The 9,621-nt window shown below is 47.8% G+C and overlaps 1 long non-coding RNA gene across 1 annotated transcript; it reads right to left on the bottom strand.

Annotated features, from left to right (window-relative positions):
• Nucleotides 1–2,834: 2,834 nt before the first annotated feature.
• Nucleotides 2,835–7,312, bottom strand: LOC108641246. The gene is made up of 3 exons (XR_001921862.2): nucleotides 7,179–7,312; nucleotides 6,211–6,413; nucleotides 2,835–2,968 (listed from the first exon to the last, which is right to left on the bottom strand). It is a non-coding gene; the product is annotated as an uncharacterized LOC108641246 (long non-coding RNA).
• Between the last annotated feature and the right edge of the window lie 2,309 nt (nucleotides 7,313–9,621).

Here is a 9,621-nt window from a genome sequence, read left to right as displayed (position 1 = left end):
CTAAAATTCTGCTTTGGCTTGTTGCAGTTCACATAAACCATTGGATGCAGCACTAGGGAAGGGGGTTTTTTGCTAGAGGAGAATTTTGGCCAAAATGATTTTGTGAAGTCTTGCCTTATGTGGAAAACACCACTGCCATGGGAATTGTGTCATTTTTTAATGCTGAGTTTCGTTTCACCTGGATTGAGATATTTTCTTGGACTGAAAATATATTTTCCCAGCAGGGTGCAATCTTTAAAGGGATGTTTCAAAGATTTTATTAGCAGATATCATATGTTTATTGATCCTTTAAAATATTTTACCTTTTGCATTCAACTATTCTGCATGAAAGGCATCGTCAGAGTTAATAATTTCTGGTTGTTAGCAAGGGAAAGGATCCAAAGTTGCCGTGTTGGTGGAAGCACCCAGACAAATATTTATACCCTGCTTTGAATCTCAAAACCAGGAAATTCAAAGTGCAAGAGAAAATAAGAGATACCAAGGCTCTGAAACTTTCAGATGTGTGAATAATTTATTGTTTGCTTTACTGGGAGAGAGGCATCCAGCTCTTGGAAAGCTGAGTTTAGCTGAACACAGGATTGTCAGGGATACTTGTGTGCCTCAAAGAAATGTCCTAATTGTCTAACAAACTCCAAAACAGGGTGGCAGGTGGGGTGGCCACTGCATCCTTTCCCCTGGGAAGGCTGAGGTGAGCCAGCCCTTTGTAAGGGTGTTTTCCAGAGCTGTTGTAAACAAGATGTGTGTCTCTCTTACACTTCAAGGCTGCACGAGCTGAGCTGAGCCACAGCAGCTCTGTGAAGGCTGGGTATGCACACACAAGGGCCTGAGTTGATTTATCTTGATGTTTGGTTGAATTCTTCGCATTTTGGGTCCCTTCTGTAACCTTTTCACCTCGTTCTTTTTTGAGGTGGCTGCCTGGCTGTTACAATTTATCATGAACGCATCTCACTTCACTTCTGGCTCCTCTGACGGAAGGAACAGCCGGTCTCCGGGAGGTCAAAGACATTATTTTCCCCTCATCTTTCTCAGTTTCCAGCACATATTTGTCACTTTGAAAAAGCATGAACTCCGGATTTGATGCACTTTAATTGATTTCACCCTCAACAAGTCCAACTGTCCATCAACCTTTCCTTTTTCTTTCCTCCATTTCTTTCCTCTGTCCCTTTACTTTGGGAGTGATGTTTTCCCCTGCCTGCATGTCGGAGCTGTTGCAAAGCCCATGACCCTATCAAGGCTTAGTGTCACTAGCCATTTCTCTCATTTTCCTTGTCCTCCAAGTTGAACTTTGGATGCTCAGTGAGAATGAATCCGCCTTGTAGGAGGACTGGTCTTGTGGTATCTCAGTGTTGTGCTCCTTGTCAAAGTAAAAGGGATGGCTGATAGCAAAACATGGTTGATGGTCCACTTATTTTGAGACAGCTGTGTAGAATTAGACCTGCAAGAGAATTAATAATTAGTTCTTGATATTCAGGCATTGGTATTTAAAATAATTTGCAGTAGGGCGGCAGAGATGCTGTTTCTTCTTTCCTCCTGGAAGGATGTGCATTCCCAGTGATGTAGGTACCTCCAGTGTTGTGTGGTTGTGAGTTCAGTGTGGAAAATGGCATTGGCACCTCATAAAATGAGGTCATAGAATCATAGAATATCCTGAGGTGGAAGGAACCTGCAAGGTTATGAGGTTCAATTCCTGGCTCTGCACAGGACCATCCCAAAAATCATATGAGATGCCATCACACTCTGGCTTATTTGGTGAATTCTTCTGGCATAAGTGGAGTTAGGGAGTAAATTGGGTATGTGGGTGGATAACAACTTGCCCTTTTCACAGGAATCCTTTAAGTGTGTCCTGGAAGCTGGTTACAGTGGAGGCTGAGAGGTTAATAATATTTCATTACATCCTGGTTGTTATCAGGACCTGGGTTGGAAAAGATGCTTCTATTTACAGCAGAGCAGGGAGTTTTCAAGCTCTATGTGCTGTTCTGTGGTGTTCAGCAGGACTCAGCAGAGAGAAGGGTGTTCTTTGGGCTGATGTGCTCTTCCAAGAGCTCCAGCACTCGGAGTGAGCAGAACCGGCTCACGATGCTTTATGTGAGTGTTTTCAAGGTGTAGCCCGGGGTAACTAAGAAAGGCAAAGCTCCTGCCGGCGTGTGCTCGGTGTGTTTGGGAGCGCAGCGAGCCGGGCGAGTGGGAACTGCTGTCCATGGTCCTGCGTGTCGGGGCCGCAGCGCTGGGGCTCGAACAGGGGGTGGTTCGGGCTGGGGGCTTGGAGAAGGTGCAGATCCCTCCCTCCCTCCCTCTCTTCCTGTGCCAAACGGTGTCAGCCAGGTCAGTGTTTGCCAGCGTGTGTGACGAGGGAACTGAGCCTTCTTTGAGGGGTTATAAAGGGCTTCCACCAGTACTCGTGGACCTCGTGCTGATCCTTTGCTTTCTTTAAACTTGCAGAGGGTGGGTTTAGGTTAAATATTAGGATGAAATTGTTCCCTGTGAGGGTGGGGAGGCCCTGGCACAGGTTGCCCAGAGAAGCTGTGGCTGCCCCTGGATCCCTGGCAGTGTCCAAGGCCAGGTTGGACGGGGCTTGGAGCAGCCTGGGCTGGTGGGAGGTGTCCCTGCCCATGGTAGGGGAACACAGGGCTCAGAATAAAATGTTATTAATATGACTTTAGGATGTTTCAAAGGACATGCAACGATTTAATTTCTTTTTCTAAGCGAGTACCATCCATTCCAGATAAGTTCAGTGCTATGTGTGTGTGTGGGGGGAAATTTGGTAAGCTCTGAAAGGAGTCCATTAACTGCTCCAGGCACTGCACTGAACAGGAAGAAAGATTTCCTGGTGAAGAGGTGAACTGATGGCTTACTGCCTTCTGAAGAGTCTTTTCCATGGCCTTTGTCTCCAGCTTAGAGCTGGAGATGCTGATGTGACAGGTTTCACACATGTTGGGAAATCAGAGTTGGAGGATTTGTCTGACAGTCTCTATTTAAAAAGAAAAAAAAATACTTTATATCTCTGCAAGAGCTCCTCTAGGAGTGGTTCTACTGAAGAAGAAATTGGAGACCTTACTCCTCACTTATAAAGTAATCAATTTAACTGATTAGAAAGGTTCATGGAGGAAATTGAGATGTTTTCAGGTCACTGGACTACAGCATTCTCATCTCTCCTCTACCAGACACTGGCTGAGTACAGAGCTGGGCTCAGAAAGTGGGGAGAGCTGACCCCATGGCAGGCTTTTCACACTTCATTTGGGGCAACATCAGCAAGGTTTTAATGTGGGGGTTTTTCTGTGCTGGGTAGATGGGTTCTCTTGGGGAGGGGCAGGGAAGGACTATCATTTACTGGAAACAAGAATTCAGAATTGTGTAGAATCGCACCAGTGATCAAGGTTTCCACTTGTTTCTTCAATACAGGCTGCCCAGGGAGGTGGTGGAGTCACCATCTCTGGAGGGATTTAAAAGATGTGTGGATGTGGCACTTGGGGACATGGGTTAGTGGTGGCAGTGCTGGGGGATGGTTGGACTCGATCTTAGAGGGCTTTTCCAACCCAAACAATTCTGTATCCTGTCAGGAATTATACAAACTGAGGAAACTACTATGTTAAGGTAACTTGGCATGGCAGTACTGGAGCTGGCAATACCACAGACCCAGTCTTTCCATCCCTGGGATGTAAGTTAGGAAAGCAGGAAACACCAGCACTCCATCAGGACTGCTTACAGAAGCTTTCAAACAGTCCCAGGATTATGGGAATATTCAGATAATGCTGGAATCATTTTAAGATGTGGGCTCAGGTTTGATGCTTTAGATGAAGATCATCCTTAAAACTCAGTCCAGTCAGTGTTGAGAGCATCCAGCCCTAAGAATCCCTTTGATCTCTAAGAACCCTTTGCTGGAGGCCTGAGATTTTAAGCAGCTTCTAAGCAGATTTTAAGCTCCCTTCCACTGTATCCCATGGGCCTGAAGCAGCACTTGCTCCTGAGCAGCTCCACATCCTGAGCAGACACACCTTCCTCTCCCCAGCCCAAATCCAGGAGATGATGGGATGTGAATTCACCCAGGAGTGGATCCAGGGGAGGCTGCACAAGCCATGGTCTGGCAAAGCTGTGGAAGTATTTCAGAACACCTATTTTAATAGATAGTCAAATGAGGAGAGGGAGACAGAGCTCCTGCAAAGGCAGTGCAGAGCAATTGCATTAGGCTGTTGATAATTTCAGTCCGAATTCCCCTCTGAAATCTTCTCTTGGGAGTCTTAGTTCTTAAGTTAAATGACTAATTAGAGCTCCTTCACACCACAGATCAGCCCAGCAAGGCAAACTTCTAAGAGCTAATGCTGCTTACTTGCTCCCAGAGGAAGCTGAAGGTCTCAGGAGCTTGCAGAGGAATTTTCCTCCTGGAAATCTGTGTCTGCTACCAGGACATGGGAGAATTTAGGTGGGAGGGAAGCAAAGCAAAATCCTCCCTCACCAGACAGGCCCTCTCTCAAACTAGTTTCTTTGCCTTGTTCTTCCTCTGCTTCAACATCTTGTTTAGTGGGAGAAAAAATGTGAAACTAAGTGCCCCAAGCTGAGAGATGTTGGGCACCCAGCAGGACCCTGACCTTCCTTGTAGGTGACAAATTGGATGGCATGTAGGCTGAGGAGGGAGGGAGGGGGATGGCTTGCAGGGGGGTTAAAGTTACAAAGCCAACATCTGTTACTGAGGGCATGTATGGGCTGCAGTGCTCTGCCATTCCCTTTGGGAAGGCACGAGGGAATGGCCCTGGGGTCACCAGAGGACAAAGGCAGGAATGGGCACAGTGGGTGGCTCTGAGTGGATACAGAACGGGTATAAATACACAAAATAGATCCTGAAGGGTTGGTTGCAGAGGGGTGGAAGGTGGGGAATGAGTCTTAAGAAGAAGGAAGGATGCGTTCATCTGCGAGGTACAAAAATCTGGGTCTGGTTTTCTTATCTCAGGGCCCCCACAGGAATTACTCATCTCTGAGTAATGGAGGGCAGCAAAGCTGTTTTTCATCTCTTCCAGTTACCAGAAGTCCCTCCTCTGATCATCTCCTACATTCATATCCTCTTCTATCTGTCTCTGACTTGGATCTTCCTTGTTATTTAGCACTGTGAGCCATTGCAAAAAAAAATCAGGTAGGACTGGCAGTCTGGAGTCATCTGGAGAGATGTTGTTGTGCCCCAGCTTCCGTGGAGGAACAAGAGAGCCTGGGCAAGGCATCTCTCCTGCATTCAGCTGTGAGATTTTGCCCCAAATGCCTTCTGTCATCTCAGCAGACCCCGTCCTTTTTGCTTTAATTGATTCTGCCTGGCTTTAATCTGATGTGAGAACGGACCTCCCACCACGAGCACTCGGGCTGTGCACGGGGAGCTGGAGCTTGGGTGTGGCTGAGGGAGGAGCAGGGTGGTTTTGTTGTAACAGGGAGGCAAGGATGTGTTGGGAAAGACACTGTAAACCCACTAACAATGGAAGTGAGGCCTTTCAGTCCCATACTGGGTTTGTGGGAAGTGCCTGTATAACAACTGGAAAGCAAAATGCTGGAATAATAATTTTTCATTATAGCTGTGTGTAGGGTTTCCTGAAGCCATCCACAGCCCTGTTGGGTTGGCTCCATGCAGGAGTGCAGTGGGAGACAGTCCAGGAGACCTGGCCATTCCCTTGGGATCCACGGGGGGGAGAGGAGAAGGGAATGGCTTTGGCTTTGCTCACCTAACTGTGTGATGGCAGAGATGAGAATAAATAGGGAAGTTGAAAAGGAAACCTCCATTGTGAGTCTGGTCAGACAAAGTCTAAACAGTTGTTGAGTTTGTTTTATCAAATCAAAATATTTTGGTTCAGTGGTGTGTTGGATTGGGTCAGTGTGTCTGGGCTGACACAGTGTTGGAGAAACACTCAGATTGAGGGGGTTGTATCCCTGTCCCTGGGGGATCAGGAACTCTGCTGTCTCCCCCAAGCCACAGGAGAGGGGAGCAAGGGGAGGCTGGATGAGAGCAGTCCCCTTCCCATGGCTTGGGTTTAGAGTTTTCAGATATTTTAAGGCCTCTTCAAAGCTGCTCTGCGGCCCTGCTCGGTCTGATTAAATGTGCTGCTGCTTGGACCACAAAGAAGGGTTTTAAGTGGAATGGTAACATTTTTGAGGGAAAATAGATGAATAAGTATTCAGAGTTAATTATCTGCAAAACCCTGAAATGGCATGAGTAATAAAATATGGATAGGTACACACTTATTCTTATGATGCCATTAGTGGTCTGTGCTTCTGTGGCAGATGGTGGTGTGCTGTTAAATGTTGCCATGCATAAGAGTAAGAAGATACTCCAAAATGCAAAATTATTGCCTGCCATCAGTGAAGGCTCGGGTCTTTGAGAGCATGATCTGGTTGAGGTGTTCTTCTAAAAGTATCTTGCCCAAAAACATGGTAGTGAGGACCTAAGAACAAAACAAGTTGAGGTTAGGCTGGAATAGATCCTGTGTAGCTCCCGACCTCTCCCACATCTCTCCCAGGCACAATTCCCAGTGAGACCTCATTGTTCTTCTAAAAACAACTTTGTTCCTATCTGGTAGTTTTGTTTAGGATTTCATAGAAGCCTTAAAAAATAATACCATGTAGTTGCTTTTGTTGAAAATTTTCCTCCTTTCCTTCCTTGCCCCAGAAATTTTCTTTTTTTTTTTTTTTGACTTATTTTTCAGCCATTCCACCTGACCCTTCAATATTTCCATATTTCAAGGAGATTTAGCCAAATGGTGTGTTTCCATGGCTGATACGCAGCAATAATGCAGGGTTAATACCTAATTAGTTCCCAGGGACATTGAGCTTTTCACGGATATTCAGTAACAAAAGCGACAACAAACAAGCTGAATTCCTAGGTCTTAATTCATCGAGGAAATAGGAACCTAAAAATGCAGGAATTATTCAGCGCGGTATGAAAGCTCCGTTCTTTCCCTCACGAAGCCCAGAGGATGCTATAGTAGCTGACAGGGGAAATATAACCTCCTCCTCCTCCTCCTTCCCTCCCTCCCTCCCTCCAGGGGGGCTGTATATGTGTCTGAGTTTGCAGCCCTGACATCTCCCAACAGGAAAATTCCCAGTTCTGCAGCTCACTTTAAACAGCTCCTCGCAGATTCCCCTCCCTGCCTCAACCCCTAGTCAGGCTGACCCTGGTTGTTTTTTTTTTTCCTGACATCCAGCCATACCTGATCAGTCGTATCCTGAGCAGCTGGATGTGATCAGAGCTGGCCTTCCACCTCCCAGGATGGCGAGCATATGGGCCCGCGGGCTCCAGCCATTATGTTCCTGAGCACTGAGCTTGTCTGCCTGTGGCTACACAGGGGTTTCCCCCCCCCCCTCAAACAATTGCAAATAAACCTTTCTGATAAGTAACAGCAAAAACAAACAGGCCCTTTGGCTCTGCAGGCAGCGAGAAGGAGGGAGGAATGAAAACCCAGCCCAGTAACAAAATCTTTGCTGTGTTTAGGCAGCACAGGCAGAGTTGCCTCCAGGAGGGAGGAACTGTCTGCCCTCAGCCAGACAGAGCTTTTCTGGGAGCAGGAATGGCTCCTTTCAGGGTGATGAGCCCTCAGTGCTTTACAGTCAGGCCCTGGTGTGGGAGCTCCAGGGGATGGAGGAGGTTTGACCCTGAGAACAGCCCTGGAGATCACCCAGACCAACAAAGTGAGGCTTTGAGCTGACCAGTGTGGGCAGTCTGGTATCAGCCTGGAAGTCACAGAGGTTTGAAGGCTGAGAATGGTTGTAGTGAGGGTACTCAGCCTTAGCCCCTGGCAGAAAGGGAAGAGCAGGAGGCTGGTGCAGTGCAAGAGTTCAGGGCAGTTGTGGGAAGAGGCTGTGGTCAATCCCAAACAGCCTCTTTGTGTCCTTTCCCATGGCCAGAAAGTGTCTTGGCTTCTGGAAGGGGTGACAGGAGGCCTCTGGCACTTTGCACTGTGTTTGCCAAGGGGAGCATAACCAAAGCAAATCCCCCTGTCTTGGGGGTTCACTGTGATGCTTGGAGAGCTGAAGAGGGGTCCCTGAGCACCTTCCCCCACCTTAGTGTGTCCTGGGCTCTGATCACTGTGTAAAACTTGAGGCAACCAAGAGATTTTTGCTAAGAATGTGTGACAGAAATGGCAGGTCTTACCTTCCTCATATTTTCCTTTGCTCTGTGCCAAGGAAATAAGGCTTCAGCCTTCCCAGTTAGTGCTGGCTTCACAAAACTACCTAACTCAGCAGTCAGAGGTGCACACTAGGACATCCAGATTGGACCTGGCATGGTCTTAAAATCATGGTCTAAGCCTAAAGATAGAAAAAAACCCCTCACTTTACCCTCTGAACCCCATCAATGCAACACACAGGCTGTTGCTGCCCTGTGTTTTGAACGCATTTGGGCCACAAGAAACCTGTAGCTGTGCAAAGTGGGGGGGAAAAGCTTGTTCTGAGGTGTTCAAGAAACGTGATGAACTCAAAAGCTGCCTGGTAATGCAACACCTTTTAGACTAGGAACCTGCATTCTGGGTAGATGTATTGAGGGATTGAGCCTCCCACGTACTCTCCCAGCTGGTGGTAACCTCATTCCCTCAGTCAGTAAATGATGGACTTTTTCAACTTGGGAGCCAGACCCATGAGGAGCCTTAGAAACCTTTGCCTGGGCAGATATGGCCAAGGTTACCATCCTGGCACATCCCCACTGAACTCAGACACTTGTCTTGAAAGGCTGCCAGAGTCTGCAGCACGCTTGTGCTGAAAGGCTGGACCCACATGAAGGGGCCCTGTGGCCCTGTCACCTCCTCCTGCCCCTGGTGACAGGAGCCAGAGCACCGATGTCACCACACAGTCACAACACATGGCACCAGGTACAGGTTCTGTCCCTGCTGGTGTGTCTTCTCTGAGGTCTTCAGTGGGAGTTACTCCTACACACCAAAGGAGTTCTGTGTCCCTAAATGCTTGAACTTGGAGAGGAGCAGCAAATCCATCTGGGAAATTCATTCAGAGAGGGGAGAATGAGAGCCTAAGCCATGGGATCAGCACCAAGTGGGCCAAACATCGCTGTTGGTTACAGCCCAAGCAAACAGCATTAACTGTAGATTTATGCCAGCCTTTCTGAAAGTCACTCCTGGGGCAGAACCACTTCTGGCAGAGGATTAGTCTCTCTGGAAAACTCCCTCTTGTTCTTTGCCTGGTCCCTGACACTCGCACATGCACACAGACCAACCCCGGTGACCCCCCGACAACCCAGTCAGCTCACAGGGAAGGAAAGGATGTGAAATCCAAGCTGCCCCTCCAGCACAGCCCTGCATCTGCCACAGCCCTTTCGGAAGGCAGGACCAACCACCTGCTAGTTGTTTTGCTCGGAGAGAAAATGTCTATTGGACACATAGGAAACAACTAATCCGGTCCCCCGGGAGGGACTGGCCATTTGTCATTCCCACAGTCTCAGCACAGGTACTCAGCACCTCCCAGGGCTGGGGCACTGTGGCTTTTCTCTGGTTGTTTTTCCACTTGGCAGTAGTTTTGTGTTTGGGTTTATCTAACTGTAGCATTTCTCAGCATTTACACTTGGTCATCCACGTCAGGACAGTGAAAAATACAGTGTGCCACGTTCCCACACATGCACCCCTTCTTCTCAGCTTAAAAATTAATGGA

The sequence above is a fragment of the Manacus vitellinus genome, unplaced genomic scaffold (genome assembly GCF_001715985.3).
Source record: "Manacus vitellinus isolate BGI_N305 unplaced genomic scaffold, ASM171598v3 scaffold_58_pilon, whole genome shotgun sequence".
In the NCBI taxonomy this organism is placed as follows: Eukaryota; Metazoa; Chordata; class Aves; order Passeriformes; family Pipridae; genus Manacus; species Manacus vitellinus.
Note: the sequence above shows the minus strand (reverse complement) of the source record. Positions and strands in the feature narration are given on the sequence as shown.